Below are 16,713 nucleotides of genomic sequence, written 5' to 3'. Positions count from 1 at the left end.
ATTAACCGGTGGCTTTTCGTCTGGAGCTACCTCAGACTCTAAGGATCCATAATGTCTTCCACAGATCTCTGCTTAAGAGATATGTAGAACCTCCTGAACCATTGCCACTACCGCCTCCACCGGTGGTTGTTGATGGCAGTCTTGAGTTTCAGGTAGAAAAGATTGTTGATTCACGATATGTTCGCCGCTCTCTTCAGTACCTGGTGCACTGGAAAGGTTATGGTTCCGAAGAGAGAATGTGGGTTCCAGCATCAGAGATAAAAGTGGACAGACTCATTCGGGCTTTTCATAGCTCCCATCCGGAGAGGCCTAGTCTTGAGGGTCCAGGGGCCCCTCGTAGAAAGGGGGGTACTGTCACGACTGTGACTGATCCAGACAGGTCTGGGAGGAGAAGGTCGCAGCGACTTGCTACTCGCGATAGCTTGTGAGTTTGCTCCGTGGTTCAGGGTATGTCATCTGGGTTTTGCCTTGTGAACCTTTTTGTCCTGACTGGGAGTTTGTAGGCATCCTTCTCAGGTGAGTCCTGTCTGCCACTCCCAGCTACTATATTAGTTTCACTTTCACTTGCAGTCATTGCCAGATATAGTCCTTACTTCCAGTTCTATTCTGACCTTTGAAGGAGATCGTTTGATGGTGTTGCTGTGGAGCTCTTGTCCGGCGAGGACTGTCGTGATTGGGATCGCCTTCTCTGCTCGTGACTGGATAAGTCTATCTCTGTTATAGTTTGTTTGTTGCTGTCTTCCCCTGCTGTTTTCCTAGACGTGAGTGATGGTGACTAGTGCTCCCATCGGCCTTTCCCCATTCTAGGCTTTAGGGTGACTGAGGGTTTAGGCATCCTGCTCGCCGCACAGGTTCACACCCCGTCTAGGGTATCAGGGCAGACAGGTGCCAGCTTAGGGTTAGTCAGGGGTGGCCATTCTATTTCCCATCCGTAGATAAGGGTCCCCCTTCCCCTCCGTCTGGTGCGACACGACTGCTGCTGGGGTAGCGGTCGTGACAATCACTGATTGTATATTCTGCTTTTGGGTTTTTACGCCCCAGGTGCATTATCTTGCACTTATCAACATTACATTTTAGTTGCCAGATTTTTGACCATTCCTCTAGTTTTCCTAAATCCTTTTCCATTTTGTGTATCCCTCCAGGAACATCAACCCTGTTACAAATCTTTGTGTCATCAGCAAAAAGACACACCCTACCATTGAGGCCTTCTGCAATTTCACTGATAAAGATATTAAACAATATGGGTCCCAGAACAAATCCCTGAGGTACCCCACTGGTAACAAGACCTTGGTCTGAATATACTCCATTGACTACAACCCCCTGTTGTCTGTCCCTCAGCCACTGCCTATACATACTGTACAGTATATACAGTATAATACAGTACACTATACTGTATTGTATTTTCACTTTACACTTAGTCTGATCAGACTTCTGCATGTGAAGGCGTCCGGTTGCCATGGTAACCATCACACACTGTTAAAACAGAGCAGCGGGTGATGGGGAGGGAGGGGGGCCCTCTCCCTCTGTGATCCCATCAAGAATCGGGGGCTGAAACGGCACAGCAGCCCCCGATGGGAGAGGGAGGGAGCTTCCTTCCTGTTAACTCCTTCCATACAGCGGTCCCTACGGACCGCGGCATGGAAGGGGTTAAACGGCTGACATCTGTGTCATGTCATGTGTCCTTAAGTACCAGGACATCATGATGTACCAGTACGTCATGTGTCCCCAAGAGGTTAAAACGCAAATTATGTACGCAAATTATGCCACTCACGGGCAGTGGAGCATAAATTATAACACATCCCCCGACAGCGGATATTTAATGGGGGACTGCCAGTATAATCCAACAGGTGCGTAGTACACATATATAGTCGGATTCAAGGATCTTGATTACTTTTGCTGGACTTACAGTTGGTAACTCTTGGACAGATATTCGATGACACAATCCTGTCACCTGTCTTGAGTTTGCGATCTGCTGTTTTCCTCCAACAACACCCCATCCTAGATCAGTTTGAACAGCGTAGGGTTCACCATTTCCTCCTGTGATTACCTTTCGTGGTACCAAGGCTTCGGGACAATCGTAGCCTATTAACAGTCAAACACCAAACTCCTTCAGCGGGGACATTTCATGAGATATGACAGATAGGTGCTCCCATTCATTGGCTGTTTCACAGGTAGGTATGCGATCTCGATCTAGAGATATATATCATCTTTTGTATAAGCTGGAGGTAGATCTAATGTGAAGTTTGAATGAAGTCCTCTAACTCTCAGTCCTTTGACCCTTTGACTGTTCACTAATGTGTCTCTCTCCATCATTGTGGTGAGTTTGAGCTTCACTGGTTCTGTAGTTACTTGTAATTTCTTGCAGATTTCTTGATCAATGAAGGTGACATCACTCTGGGCTTCCAGTAGCGCATAGGCGTAAACCTTCTTGTTCCTCCTTTTAGGATTTGAAATGCACACTGGTACAACCATTGATGTGCCATAGCTTTCTCCTTCCCTCACTCTGCAAGAGAATATTGATACTTTCTTTCCTTCCTCGGTATCTTTAGGTATTGAGGATTTATCTTTCTTTGGATGTTCTTCATGTAGTGGTGTTGGATGGCGTCCTTTGCAAACGCTGCATGTGGCCTTTTTCTTACAATCCTTAGTAACATGGCCTTTTCTTAGGCATCCAAAACACAGTTGGTTATCCAGTACAAACCATTTATTTTCTTCTGGGGACTTCTCATTCAATTGTTGGCACTTGTGTATGGAGTGGTTCTCTCCACAGAACATACACTTGAAGGTAGTCTGAAGATTTGTCAGTTCTGTCTCTTTACTGATCCCAGTAGTGACTTTGAACTTGCTCTCGTAGGTATCTGGACCTTTAGTTGCTGTGTTGGTTGCAAAGCTAGTTGCTCTCGCACGTCTTATCTCTCTTGCAGGCCTTTCTTCTAAGGATTTTAAGATATAAGATGATGTTACTGGATTACATGCTATCCGTGCTTCCTCATTGACAAACTCAGAGAACTCTTTAAAACTGGGGAAGTCCTTACCTAGATCTAACTGTTTAGTCGTATAGCGATTCCATCTAGAAGCCACTTCTTCAGGTAGCTTAGTTAGCATCCTGTGGTTTTCTAGATAGTCGTTCAGTACTTCCAGTCCTTGAACGTGTGGGATGGCATTGCTGCATGCTTGCAGGACGTCACCATACTTTTGGAGTCTGAAGTGTTCTTTAGGACCTATTTTAGGCCAGTTCTTCAGTTTCTCTCTAAAGGCTCTTTGTACTAAGAAAGGATGACCATATCTTGCATTCAATTTTTCCCAAGCTTGCTTGTAGGCTTCTTCGTCTTTTCTATAGAAGTTACCTTCAAGAACTTCCTTGGCTTCTCCACCAACATATCACTGAAGGTACAATAACTTGTCGACTGGACTGAAGCAATGATGCTCAATGATCATTTCAAAGCTTGCCTTCACTCTATGAACTTCATTACGCAGTGGCGTACCGCCAATAGAGGCAGGGTACGCCACTGCTATGGGGCCCGCGGCACCGGGGGGCCCGGAGCGCTTGGAAGGCCCCGCCCCCTGCAACTGCGCTCACTGCAGGCTCAGAGGCGGTCTGCACACTTATAATTGGCTCCAAGCGCCGTAGATAATACACGCCCCCCCATCCCCGTCTGACTTCTCATTGACTCACTGTGCGCTCCCTAGGACCAAGCCGCGCTCCCTCGGCTCGTGCGTCTGCTGCGCCTGCACTGCTTCACATACTGGGCCAATCAGCATTAGCAGTGTGTTAAGATCCTGCTGCTGATTGGCCCAGCCAGTGCAGGCAGCAGGAGCGCACCCAGCATGGAAGAACTTTAGAGTGAGTTGTGCTGCCCGGCCGCGACAGACGCCAGTGCCACCCAAAACCATCATCTCACAGCCAGTCCAGACCTGTGCCACTGCCAGCCGTCGTCCACACAGTAGGACTATCTTTACAACCGGGATCATTAATGAAAAAAATGTCTGTAGTGTACTAATAACAGTCTGTACTAATAACAGTCTCTCTTAGCACTGGCGTAACTAGAAATGACTGGGCAGTGGGCCCCACAGGAAATTTTTGAACGGGCCCCCCCCAGCTGTTTGGCACCTCTGACCGGCAGAGACACTTGACTTCTTCCCTAATACAGTCCAAATTCTAATTATCATGGAAATATATGTATACTGTAGTATGATATTTTGACAGTAAAGGTAAGAATAAAGGTCTTCTGGTTAGTACAGTATACTTTCTATATTTCCATGACTTGTCTATTGGACGATAATTGGACTGTATTAGGGAAGTCAAGTGTCTCTGCAGGTCAGAGGTGCCGGACAGCTGGGAGGGGGGCAATTCAAAAATTTCCTGTGGGGCCCGTTCAAAAATTTCCTGTGGGGCCCAATCATTTCTAATTACGCTAGTGCTAATAGAGACTGTATAAAACGTTCCAGTTCCAGAACTTCATGTATAGGACTTTCTGAGGGCTGCAGCAAGCAGAGTTCCTGTGGGGGTGGGCGGTACTGTAGGCTCATAGAGGACTCAGGAATGTGCCACCCCCCTCGCCCCCCCATGAACTCTGCTTGCTGTTAAAGGGAACCTGTCACCTCAAAAACACAAATAAAACCGCCAGCATTAGTCGTCCCCAGTCGAGCAAATTTCATATTTTAAAATTCGTTCACGCTTTGTTTGGTGGTAAATAGTGAATTGCATTATGGATTCCGTTACCATGGACCATAATGCAATTCCATGACGGAATGCATAACTGAATGCCTTTATAGGCAGCTTTATAGGCATTCCATTATTCATTCTGTCATAATAGAAGTCTAGGGCCTGCATAACGGATCCGTCCGGTTTGCGTTATGCTGGAGTCCTCAGTAGGTCATGTATACATTTCTTTATTGGCAAATGGGGGTGTGGCAGGGGAGGAGCCAGGGCAGGAGGTGGGATGGGCCAAGGTAGTGGGCGGGGTTAAGGGGCCCAATTCAGATTCTTGCTATGGGGCCCAATGATTTCTATGTACGCCCCTGTCATTACGTCTCCTGAAAATACAGTAGGTTCCAGAACGGGAAGTCTAGCGAGGACTGTTCTCTGTGGTCTTGCTGGGACAATGGTTGTAACATTCTCCTGAGCATTGCCGTGGCATCTAGAAATAGGAATCATCCGGTTCTATTTTCTCACTTAGTTCTGAGTTAGGTGAGTCCCTTTCTTCATCTTTTCCGGTAGAGATATAGGGTAAATCCACACACCTATGGTCTAGAAAATGGTCTAATCCACACATACTGTAATATAACTTCTTATTTTTCTCCTCAAAAACCTAGGTGCGTCTTATGGGCCGGTGCGTCTTATAGGGCGAAAAATACGTTAGACTGCCCAGCAGCCATTTTCTGCAGTTTTTTTGCAGTTCTGAGAGAGAGAGAGAGAGTAGTGACATTGCTGTGCTCTGTGCTTTCATCTGGATCCTATTCCTTATCCAATTACATTAGATAGTTAGTTAGCTCATATATACACTCACCTAAAGAATTATTAGTGCCCCCATACTAATACGGTGTTGGACCCCCTTTTGCCTTCAGAACTGCCTTAATTCTACGTGGCATTGATTCCACAAGGTGCTGATAGCATTCTTTAGAAATGTTGGCCCATATTGATAGGATAGCATCTTGCAGTTGATGGAGATTTGAGGGATGCACATCCAGGGCACGAAGCTCCCGTTCCACCACATCCCAAAGATGCTCTATTGGGTTGAGATCTGGTGACTGTGGGGCCATTTTAGTACAGCGAACTCATTGTCATGTTCAAGAAACCGATGTGAAATGATTGGAGCTTTGTGACATGGTGCATTATCCTGCTGGAAGTAGCCATCAGAGGATGGATACATGTTCTCATTCTGTTTACCCCAAATTCAGACTCTACCATTTGAATGTCTCAACAGAAATCGAGACTCATCAGATCAGGCAACATTTTTCCAGTCTTCAACAGTCCAATTTTGGTGAGCTCGTGCAAATTGTAGCCTCTTTTTCCTATTTGTAGTGGAGATGAGTGGTACCCGGTGGGGTCTTCTGCTGTTGTAGCCCATCCGCCTCAAGGTTGTGCGTGTTGTGGCTTCACAAATGCTTTGCTGCAGACCTCGGTTGTAACGAGTGGTTATTTCAGCCAACGTTGCTCTTCTATTAGCTTGAATCAGTCGGCCCATTCTCCTCTGACCTCTAGCATCCACAAGGCATTTTTGCCCACAGGACTGCCGCATACTGGATGTTTTTCCCTTTTCACACCATTCTTTGTAAACCCTAGAAATGGTTGTGCGTGAAAATCCCAGTAACTGAGCAGATTGTGAAATACTCAGACCGGCCCGTCTGGCACCAACAACCATGCCACGCTCAAAATTGCTTAAATCCCCTTTCTTTCCCATTCTGACATTCAGTTTGGAGTTCAGGAGATTGTCTTGACCAGGACCACACCCTAAATGCATTGAAGCAACTGCCATGTGATTGGTTGACTAGAGAATTGCATTAATGAGAAATAGAACAGGTGTTCCTAATAATTCTTTAGGTGAGTGTATAATACAGATAGTTAGTTGGAGATAGTCTGTGTATGTTAGATAGTGATTAGTGTAGCTGATAGGTTCCAGTGCAGGGTGTTAGGTAGTGTGATAGGGATTACTGTTTCTCTGCTGTCCATACATACATGCTACAGACATAGTGCTGTGATGTCACAATCAGTAATATCTACTCAGACCTGATAAAATGAGAAGTTGCATGTAATATATGCGCATCATTAGTGTCGATTTGCGCAATTGCGAAAATAATGACTGGAGATCACGAATTCTAGAATTCACAAATTTATTGCGAATATTATGCGAAAAATTCTCAAAATATAGCGAAAATGAATATTGCCTATGCGCTTATCACTACCCAGCATGCACACTTACTCAGCTGTTCTTCTGCCTCCTTTAGAAGTAAAAACAGGATTCTGGGAGTTGTAGTTTCAGAACAGCTGGAGTTTCAGAGGTTGCTGATCCCTGTTCTAGTAAATAGAAGGCAATATTGAAGAAATATTTCTATCCATTGTGGACATTTTGGTGAATATTTATATACAGTCGTGGCCAAAAGTTTTGAGAATGACACAAATATTAGTTTTCACAAAGTTTGCTGCTAAACTGCTTTTAGATCTTTGTTTCAGTTGTTTCTGTGATGTAGTGAAATATAATTACACGCACTTCATACGTTTCAAAGGCTTTTATCGACAATTACATGACATTTAGGCCTCATGCACACGACCGTATTTTTTGGCAGTCCGCAAAACGGGGTTCCGTTTTCCCGTGATCCGTGACCGTTTTTTCGTCCGTGGGTCTTCCTTGATTTTTGGAGGATCCACGGACATGAAAAAAATGTCGTTTTGGTGTCCGCCTGGCCGTGCGGAGCCAAACGGATCCGTCCTGAATTACAATGCAAGTCAATGGGGACGGATCCGTTTGACGTTGACACAATATGGTGCAATTTCAAACGGATCCGTCCCCCATTGACTTTCAATGTAAAGTCAGGAGTTAATATACCATCGGATCGGAGTTTTCTCCAATCCGATGGTATATTTTAACTTGAAGCGTCCCCATCACCATGGGAACGCCTCTATGTTAGAATATACTGTCGGATTTGAGTTACATCGTGAAACTCAAATCCGACAGTATATTCTAACACAGAGGCGTTCCCATGGTGATGGGGACGCTTCAGGTTAGAATATACTAAAAGAACTGTGTACATGACTGCCCCCTGCTGCCAGGCAGCAGGGGGCAGCCCCCCCCCCCCTGTAGTTAACACATTGGTGGCCAGTGCGGCCGCCCCCCCCCCCTCCCCTGTAGTTAACTCGTTGGTGGCCTGTGGGCCCCCCCTCCCTCCCCTGTAGTTAACTCGTTGGTGGCCAGTGGGCCCCCCCCTCCCTCCCCTGTAGTTAACTCGTTGGTGGCCAGTGGGCCTTCTCCCCTCCCTCCCCCTCCTAATTAAAATCTCCCCCCTATCATTGGTGGCAGCGGAGTGTACCGATCGGAGTCCCAGTTTAATCGCTGGGGCTCCGATCGGTAACCATGGCAACCAGGACGCTACTGCAGTCTTGGTTGCCATGGTTACTTAGCAATTTGTAGAACCATTATTCTTACCTGCGAGCTGCGATGTCTGCGTCCGGCCGGGAGCTCCTCCTACTGGTAAGTGACAGGTCATTAAGCAATGCGCCGCACAGACCTGTCACTTACCAGTAGGAGGAGCTCCCGGCCGGACCAGCAATGAAATTCAGTGGAAAGTTTTTTTGGGATTAAGTTAATTTTCATGGCAAAGAAGGACTATGCAATTCATCTGATCACTCTTCATAACATTCTGGAGTATATGCAAATTGCTATTATAAAAACTTAAGCAGCAACTTTTCCAATTTCCAATATTTATGTAATTCTCAAAACTTTTGGCCACGACTGTAGATCCTTTAGATTTGTTTAAAATATTTTTATCTTACTTTTATTCTTCTTTTGAATTTACTATTGCAAATATCAGTAGCATTGGAAATAAACGCTGACAACCAGTATGACATACAGTACGATTTTAGGGAGTTCTCGTTCCTTTCCTTCAAGTCTTCCTGTTATCTTAATAATAAACAATATTCTGTTGGAAATCTCCTCTCTGGAAATGACATTTTCTCACCGTCCTGCAGAATGATAAGACAGATTTTAGAATGAATTGAGGACAATTTATTAAACTCTCTGTTCGCTCTGGGATGATAGCTGCACCAGATGGAGTTGCCCTTTAGGTGGCATTTCTGCAGTGGCCATTGTGAGGAACCTTTGGCATCATCTGCATTTCTGTATCCTGAATTCACACTAATCAGAATGTAAGACCTCCAGGGCCACAAAGGGGAAGAATCGCGGAGTGTTTCAAGTGCCATTTCGGACCAGCCTTTCAGCAGGCATCTCTCCCCGATCGCCTGTTTATCATGCTCAGATAACTGTAAAAATTATGTTTTCATTTATTCCTGCTGATGTTCTGATTAAGCTTCAATTTATATAAATCCATTCGCAGCACTTGAGTTCCTCTTCTTCATCCCACGGATCAGCCAATTAACCACGTTTCTCCTTTAGTCAACCAAGAAGATTGAGAAGGACCAGAACTTTATATGGCACTAAGTACACTGCTCAAAAAAATAAAGGGAAAACAAAAAGAACACATCCTAGATCTGAGTTAATTAAATATTCTTCTGAAATACTTTGCTCTTTACATAGTTGAATGTGCTGACAACAAAATCACACAAAAAAAATAAATGGAAATCAAATTTTTTAACCCATGGAGGTCTGGATTTGGAGTCACCCTCAAAATTAAAGTGGAAAAACACACTACAGGCTGATCCAACTTTGATGTAATGTCCTTAAAACAAGTCAAAATGAGGCTCAGTAGTGTGTGTGGCCTCCACGTGCCTGTAGGACCTCCCTACAACGCCTGTGCATGCTCCTGATGAGGTGGCGGACGGTCTCCTGAGGGATCTCCTCCCAGACCTGGATTAAAGCATCTGCCAACTCCTGGACAGTCTGTGGTGCAACGTGACGTTGGTGGATAGAGCGAGACGTGATGTCCCAGATGTGCTCAATTGGATTCAAGTCTGGGGAACGGGCGGGCCAGTCCATAGCATCAATGCCTTCGTCTTGCAGGAACTGCTGACACACTCCAGCCACATGAGGTCTAGCATTGTCTTGCATTAGGAGGAACCCAGGGCCAACCGCACCAGCATATGGTCTCACAAGGGGTCTGAGGATCTCATCTCGGTACCTAATGGCAGTCAGACTACCTCTGGCGAGCACATGGAGGGCTGTGCGGCCCTCCAAAGAAATGCCACCCCACACCATTACTGACCCAATGCCAAACCGGTCATGCTGGAGGATGTTGCAGGCAGCAGAACATTCTCCACGGTGTCTCCAGACTCTGTCACGTCTGTCACATGTGCTCAGTGTGAACCTGCTTTCATCTGTGAAGAGCACAGGGTGCCAGTGGCGAATTTGCCAATCTTGGTGTTCTCTGGCAAATGCCAAACGTCCTGCACGGTGTTGGCCTGTAAGCACAACTCCCAACTGTGGACGTCGGGCCCTCATATCACCCTCATGGAGTCTGTTTCTGACCGTTTGAGCAGACACATGCACATTTGTGGGCTGCTGGAGGTCATTTTGCAGGGCTCTGGCAGTGCTCCTCCTGTTCCTCCTTGCACAAAGGCAGAGGTAGCGGTCCTGCTGCTGGGTTGTTGCCCTCCTACGGCCTCCTCCACGTCTCCTGATGTACTGGCCTGTCTCCTGGTAGCGCCTCCATGCTCTGGACACTACGCTGACAGACACAGCAAACCTTCTTGCCACAGCTCGCATTGATGTGCCATCCTGGATAAGCTGCACTATCTGAGCCACTTGTGTGGGTTGTAGACTCCGTCTCATGCTACCACTAGAGTGAAAGCACCGCCAGCATTCAAAAGTGACCAAAACATCAGTCAGGAAGCATAGGAACTGAGAAGTGGTCTGTGGTCACCACCTGCAGAACCACTCCTTTATTGGGGGTGTCTTGCTAATTGCCTATAATTTCCACCTGTTGTCTATCCCATTTGCACAACAGCATGTGAAATTGATTGTCACTCAGTGTTGCTTCCTAAGTGGGCAGTTTGATTTCACAGAAGTGTGATTGACTTGGAGTTACATTGTGTTGTTTAAGTGTTCCCTTTATTTTTTTGAGCAGTGTATTTAGAAATATCCATCACACGCTGCTCCGGATTGATGGATGCCAATCGCCAGGCAAACTGGGCAGATCCGTAAAGTGTAGCGGAGCATTGGGGGATTTACCAGTTGTACCACCACCGATTACTGAATTATCCCCAATACTGTGGGTTGTTGATGTGTTCCTCTAGTGGGACGATACCTTTAACGTTTTTTTTTTTCTGTATATATCATTATCAGCAGGAACTTACCTTAAAGGCTATGTACACCTTTGGAGGCAATTTTTGTTTATGATTGCATTTCACTCATTTTTGGATAAAAAACATATTTTCAATTGGCCTTTATTACAAATATTGAGCTGTTCTTTCACAAAGGGTTAACTGTTTTTCTAACTGTATGACTGGTACTTTCAATTTCACTTTGTGCCGGTCATCTAAAAACCCTCTTCTCCAAACTACTGAGAGGTCATAAACACTTATTTAAGCCACATTTTTTTCAGTAAGATAAGGACTGATCTCTAATGAGTGTTTACAATGTCAGAGAGCACAGATAAGGAATCCTTCTGCTCCCCAGATGACGGAAAAGACAAAATATCCACAGGCAGCTAGTGGAGCATCTCAGCTCTGTACAGAAAAAAGGATTCCTTATTGTTAATAAAGACCAATTAAATAAATGATTTTTAGCTCAAAATAGTACAATGCAAGAATAATGATAATACAAAAAATTGCCCACAAAGGTGTACATAGCGTTTAATGTTGCAACATTAAAGAATCCGACAATGCATTTTTTTTATTGAAATTTCGAAACATTTTATCTTTAGTTTTGTTAATATTTCAGTTCTTAGTGTCAACAATTTTTTATGTGTTTGTTTGTACTTTAGGAATACCGCTGATCATCCATTTTGAAGGGGTGATCTAGAATGTTAACTTTTTTTTTCCAATAAGGCAGTGCAATGGGTTTAAAAAATGAGCATTACTCATCCTCACCGATCCCTCACCGCTGCCTTTGTAACATTCACTCGCTTGTCTCAACTTGACACGTAGTACATGCCTATTGATTCCTTCTCAGACTCAACTTTTTAGGACTGCTGAATGACATAGGGAAGGGCAACAGTGCCCTGTGCTGGACAAAAAGAGGCCTATGCCATGCAGTGCCTAATTATAAGCTCTATACCAGGCATTCTCAAACTGCGGCCCTCCAGCTGTTGTAAAACTACAACTCCCACAATGCCATGCTGTAGGCTGATACCTGTAGGCTGTTCGCGCATGCTGGGAGTTGAAGTTTTGCAACAGCTTGGAGGGCCGCAGTTTCAGGATGCATGCTCTATACAGTATGTTGGATAAATAGAAGTTCCGTATTGTACATTGGCAAAATAATACTACCATAAAGTTTCTTTGATAACTATATACCGCCATAAAGTGGTCAGATAGAAACTATGTAAAAAGCCCAAATAGCAGCAAACTCTAATACCAGTGCAAAACCGTGCCAAAGTTAATGCCACCATAAGGTGCTTAAATATGCGCAAGCATATGGGGGGTCATTTACTATATTAGGCGTATTCCTGGTACAGATCGCGGCGCAAATAACCTTGCGACTTTTCCACTCTCACGCCAGGTCTATAAAAGTGGGTGTGGTGTGGGAAAAGCCGGCCCATCTTATTCATCATTTACTACGCCTGTTTTTTGTGTAAGACAGCAAAGATGCCGGCGCCTCTACATAACTCCAGCGGATCCTCCGACAGCGCAGGGCTTTATTAAGACTGGCGTCCAAAACACCGGTCTTAATACAGGGAGTGCAGAATTATTAGGCAAGTTGTATTTTTGAGGATTAATTTTATTATTGAACAACAACCATGTTCTCAATGAACCCAAAAAACTCATTAATATCAAAGCTGAATATTTTTGGAAGTAGTTTTTAGTTTGTTTTTAGTTTTAGCTATTTTAGGGGGATATCTGTGTGTGCAGGTGACTATTACTGTGCATAATTATTAGGCAACTTAACAAAAAACAAATATATACCCATTTCAATTATTTATTTTTACCAGTGAAACGAATATAACATCTCAACATTCACAAATATACATTTCTGACATTCAAAAACAAAACAAAAACAAATCAGTGACCAATATAGCCACCTTTCTTTGCAAGGACACTCAAAAGCCTGCCATCCGTGGATTCTGTCAGTGTTTTGATCTGTTCACCATCAACATTGCGTGCAGCAGCAACCACAGCCTCCCAGACACTGTTCAGAGAGGTGTACTGTTTTCCCTCCTTGTAAATCTCACATTTGATGATGGACCACAGGTTCTCAATGGGGTTCAGATCAGGTGAACAAGGACGCCATGTCATTAGATTTTCTTCTTTTATACCCTTTCTTGCCAGCCACGCTGTGGAGTACTTGGACGCGTGTGATGGAGCATTGTCCTGCATGAAAATCATGTTTTTCTTGAAGGATGCAGACTTCTTCCTGTACCACTGCTTGAAGAAGGTGTCTTCCAGAAACTGGCAGTAGGACTGGGAGTTGAGCTTGACTCCATCCTCAACCCGAAAAGGCCCCACAAGCTCATCTTTGATGATACCAGCCCAAACCAGTACTCCACCTCCACCTTGCTGGCGTCTGAGTCGGACTGGAGCTCTCTGCCCTTTACCAATCCAGCCACGGGCCCATCCATCTGGCCCATCAAGACTCACTCTCATTTCATCAGTCCATAAAACCTTAGAAAAATCAGTCTTGAGATATTTCTTGGCCCAGTCTTGACGTTTCAGCTTGTGTGTCTTGTTCAGTGGTGGTCGTCTTTCAGCCTTTCTTACCTTGGCCATGTCTCTGAGTATTGCACACCTTGTGCTTTTGGGCACTCCAGTGATGTTGCAGCTCTGAAATATGGCCAAACTGGTGGCAAGTGGCATCTTGGCAGCTGCACGCTTGACTTTTCTCAGTTCATGGGCAGTTATTTTGCGCCTTGGTTTTTCCACACGCTTCTTGCAACCCTGTTGACTATTTTGAATGAAACGCTTGATTGTTCGATGATCACGCTTCAGAAGCTTTGCAATTTTAAGAGTGCTGCATCCCTCTGCAAGATATCTCACTATTTTTGACTTTTCTGAGCCTGTCAAGTCCTTCTTTTGACCCATTTTGCCAAAGGAAAGGAAGTTGCCTAATAATTATGCACACCTAATATAGGGTGTTGATGTCATTAGACCACACCCCTTCTCATTACAGAGATGCACATCACCTAATATGCTTAATTGGTAGTAGGCTTTCGAGCCTATACAGCTTGGAGTAAGACAACATGCATAAAGAGGATGATGTGGTCAAAATACTCATTTGCCTAATAATTCTGCACGCAGTGTAAATGACCCCCATAGTGCTAATTTGGAAGATCCATACATGGAGTTACTGTATCTTTATACAATGTCTTATAATACTGTCACAAAATTACTATTAGGATTTGTGGTGACCAGGTGCCAGGCTATTGGTGCTGCCCCCTTCAGCATCTGGTGAACCCCCCAGAAGCTTGGCCTAGTTGCATTATAAGGCAGGACTCTTATAAGACAAGTGACAACCTCTATGAAAGCTTCCACCAATGTTTACATAGTTTAGAATAGCAACCCTCAAATTAACACAGGTGGATTATAGAAACATGGGTTCTTTCTTTCAAAAACAGCGCCACACCCGTCCACTGGTTATGTATGATATCGCAACAACAAAAAAATCCCAGCCTATGGACGGTAAGGCACTGTTTTCAGAAGAAAGCAACAGCCTGGACGAAACATTGTAAGTATTGTGGGGGGTTAGCTCTTCTCTGGGGGTCATTCACACAAGTATGGTCGCCAGACACGAAGTTTCAGGTCCAAATATCACTTTAATTGGCACCTCAGCAAACCAAACATAAATCATACAAAATAAATACCTGCCCGGCTGGGCTCTAACTAAACATATAATAGCCTGACTCACCTAAAGGACCGTTCACACACGGTCATAACATGCGGCTTTCTCAGCCCAATAGTCCAGCAGCCTCCAGGCTGTAGCAAATGCAAGTCCCTTTGGGGGATTGTGGTCCAGCAGTCCTCCCGACTCTGACCTTGTGGCCCTTGTACCACGGGCGTCACTGCATTCCCCAAATTCCAGGCTGTCACTTAGCCTCGTGGTCCTTCAGCCTAGCCCAGCTGAGACCACACAGACAGAGCCTCCAGGCCTCTGTCCACAGATAACACACACTCTCCTTCTGACACCCTGGGAGGTGCCTTATGCCAGGCTGATTACCTCCAGCTTCTCTCACCTGTGGTGGAACAGGGGTGTGGACCGCACTATCCACCCCTTCCTTGCCTCTAACCTGAGTGAGACCTGTCACTGTCTCACATATCCCCCCCCCTTTGTTCAAGCCCGTGAGGGTGAACACCTGCATAACCACGGGAGGCTGGTGAGAGGGTATCGACCTGGCCTGGACGTGGGGAACAGCCACCCACCCTGCTCTTTGGCTGCTCCCAATAAGAACCGGCCCAGCTTGGCTTTACAGCCACACTAAGTAACACAGTGTCAGCGAGCACTAGCTGCCGCTGACACATAAAATTACCGGTTCTTATTTCACCGAGGCCAGGAAACTCGGTGACACGTACCTTCCCTTTGTTCTGCCAGACCCACGCCAGCAGAGCTTGGTTTATCACCCAAACTAGCATCTTGCCCAATCTAATCTGCCTAATGGCCTCATGTGCCCATCTCATGGTCAGGTACTCTTTTCCTACTCTTTCGTGGGTGATAAGGATGCGCTCTCGCACTCTTCGATCTCTCTCTCGTTTTTGATCCTCTGGCTCCCGCACTTGCGCCTCATGTCCTTTCTTGGACTGCTGCCGCTCTTGACTGAACTGTTCCCAGTCATGGTCACGTCCCGACACTTCCTCCTTTGCTTTGCAGGGCTCCTTCACCAGAGCCGGCTTGCCCCTACTCGCTTCTTTAGTGGCTTTTTCCACTTCGGCCGCGGCCCCCTTTGGCTTAACTTTGGTCTCTGCAGCACCTGGAGACTTCACGTCAACCAACACATCAGCCTTAACTTTTTCAGCCTTTGTCTTCTTGGAGTCTCCAGTCTCCTTGACCGCCTTCTCATCCATTTCCCTTTCTGAAGCCTTCTTCCGTTTCTTTGTGAAGACAGCTAGTCCTTTCTGTGATGTTTCTAGGGAGCGTGAGGAGAGAGAGAGATCAAACTCCTGTTTGCAGCTGTACTGTCGTGTCAGGTCATCTATAACTGAATGGACATGGGCCTCAGACACTAGGCTGACGTCACCAGACTTAATTCTCATCTCGTCAGATATAACTGTCTGGTTGCTACTAGTAACCACCTTTGTTTCGCAGGACCTTGACATGGTAGCTTCACTCCCCGGGTTGCTATCGGTCACAGCACATACGTCACCCATACCGCTCGTGTCATTATTAATTCTGACCTCCAGGGGCACCGCTGAGCCAATCCCCACCTGGGACACCTCCCCAGTAACCAACCAACATTGTGGAGACTGCATTTCCACCTCTGGTACGTGTGGTATACCCTCTAAACCTATCATATTTTCCTGCACCTTCAAACACTGAGCTGGAGCTGGGCTTTGCTCCACACTACTTATATGCATGTCTTCAAACCTTTTGATCAAGTCATATAGCACTTCATGAAAAATAGCAGATGAAAATAAAGCTTCATCGAGATTTACATTTTTACCACCAGGGGGCGCTTCTCCCCTGACCACAATCTGCAACGGAAAAGGCATGTTATCAACATCAGATATTTCACATGACATCCCCTTTCATTATGCATTTCCGCCAACTTGGCACAATCACCTTGCACCTTATCTGCCCCATTGTTTTTAATGGTCACTTCACTTAACGGATTAGGTACCAGTTCTGCAGGAGTTTCGTCACTGACTGCAGAAGTGTTTCCACTTCCCCACAAGTCACGGAACAACGGGAAATCACGGCCCAACATTCCCTCATGTATTAGCATATGTATCACATGAGG

This window comes from Bufo bufo, chromosome 4 (genome assembly GCF_905171765.1).
Source record: "Bufo bufo chromosome 4, aBufBuf1.1, whole genome shotgun sequence".
NCBI classification, from domain to species: Eukaryota; Metazoa; Chordata; class Amphibia; order Anura; family Bufonidae; genus Bufo; species Bufo bufo.
Note: the sequence above shows the minus strand (reverse complement) of the source record.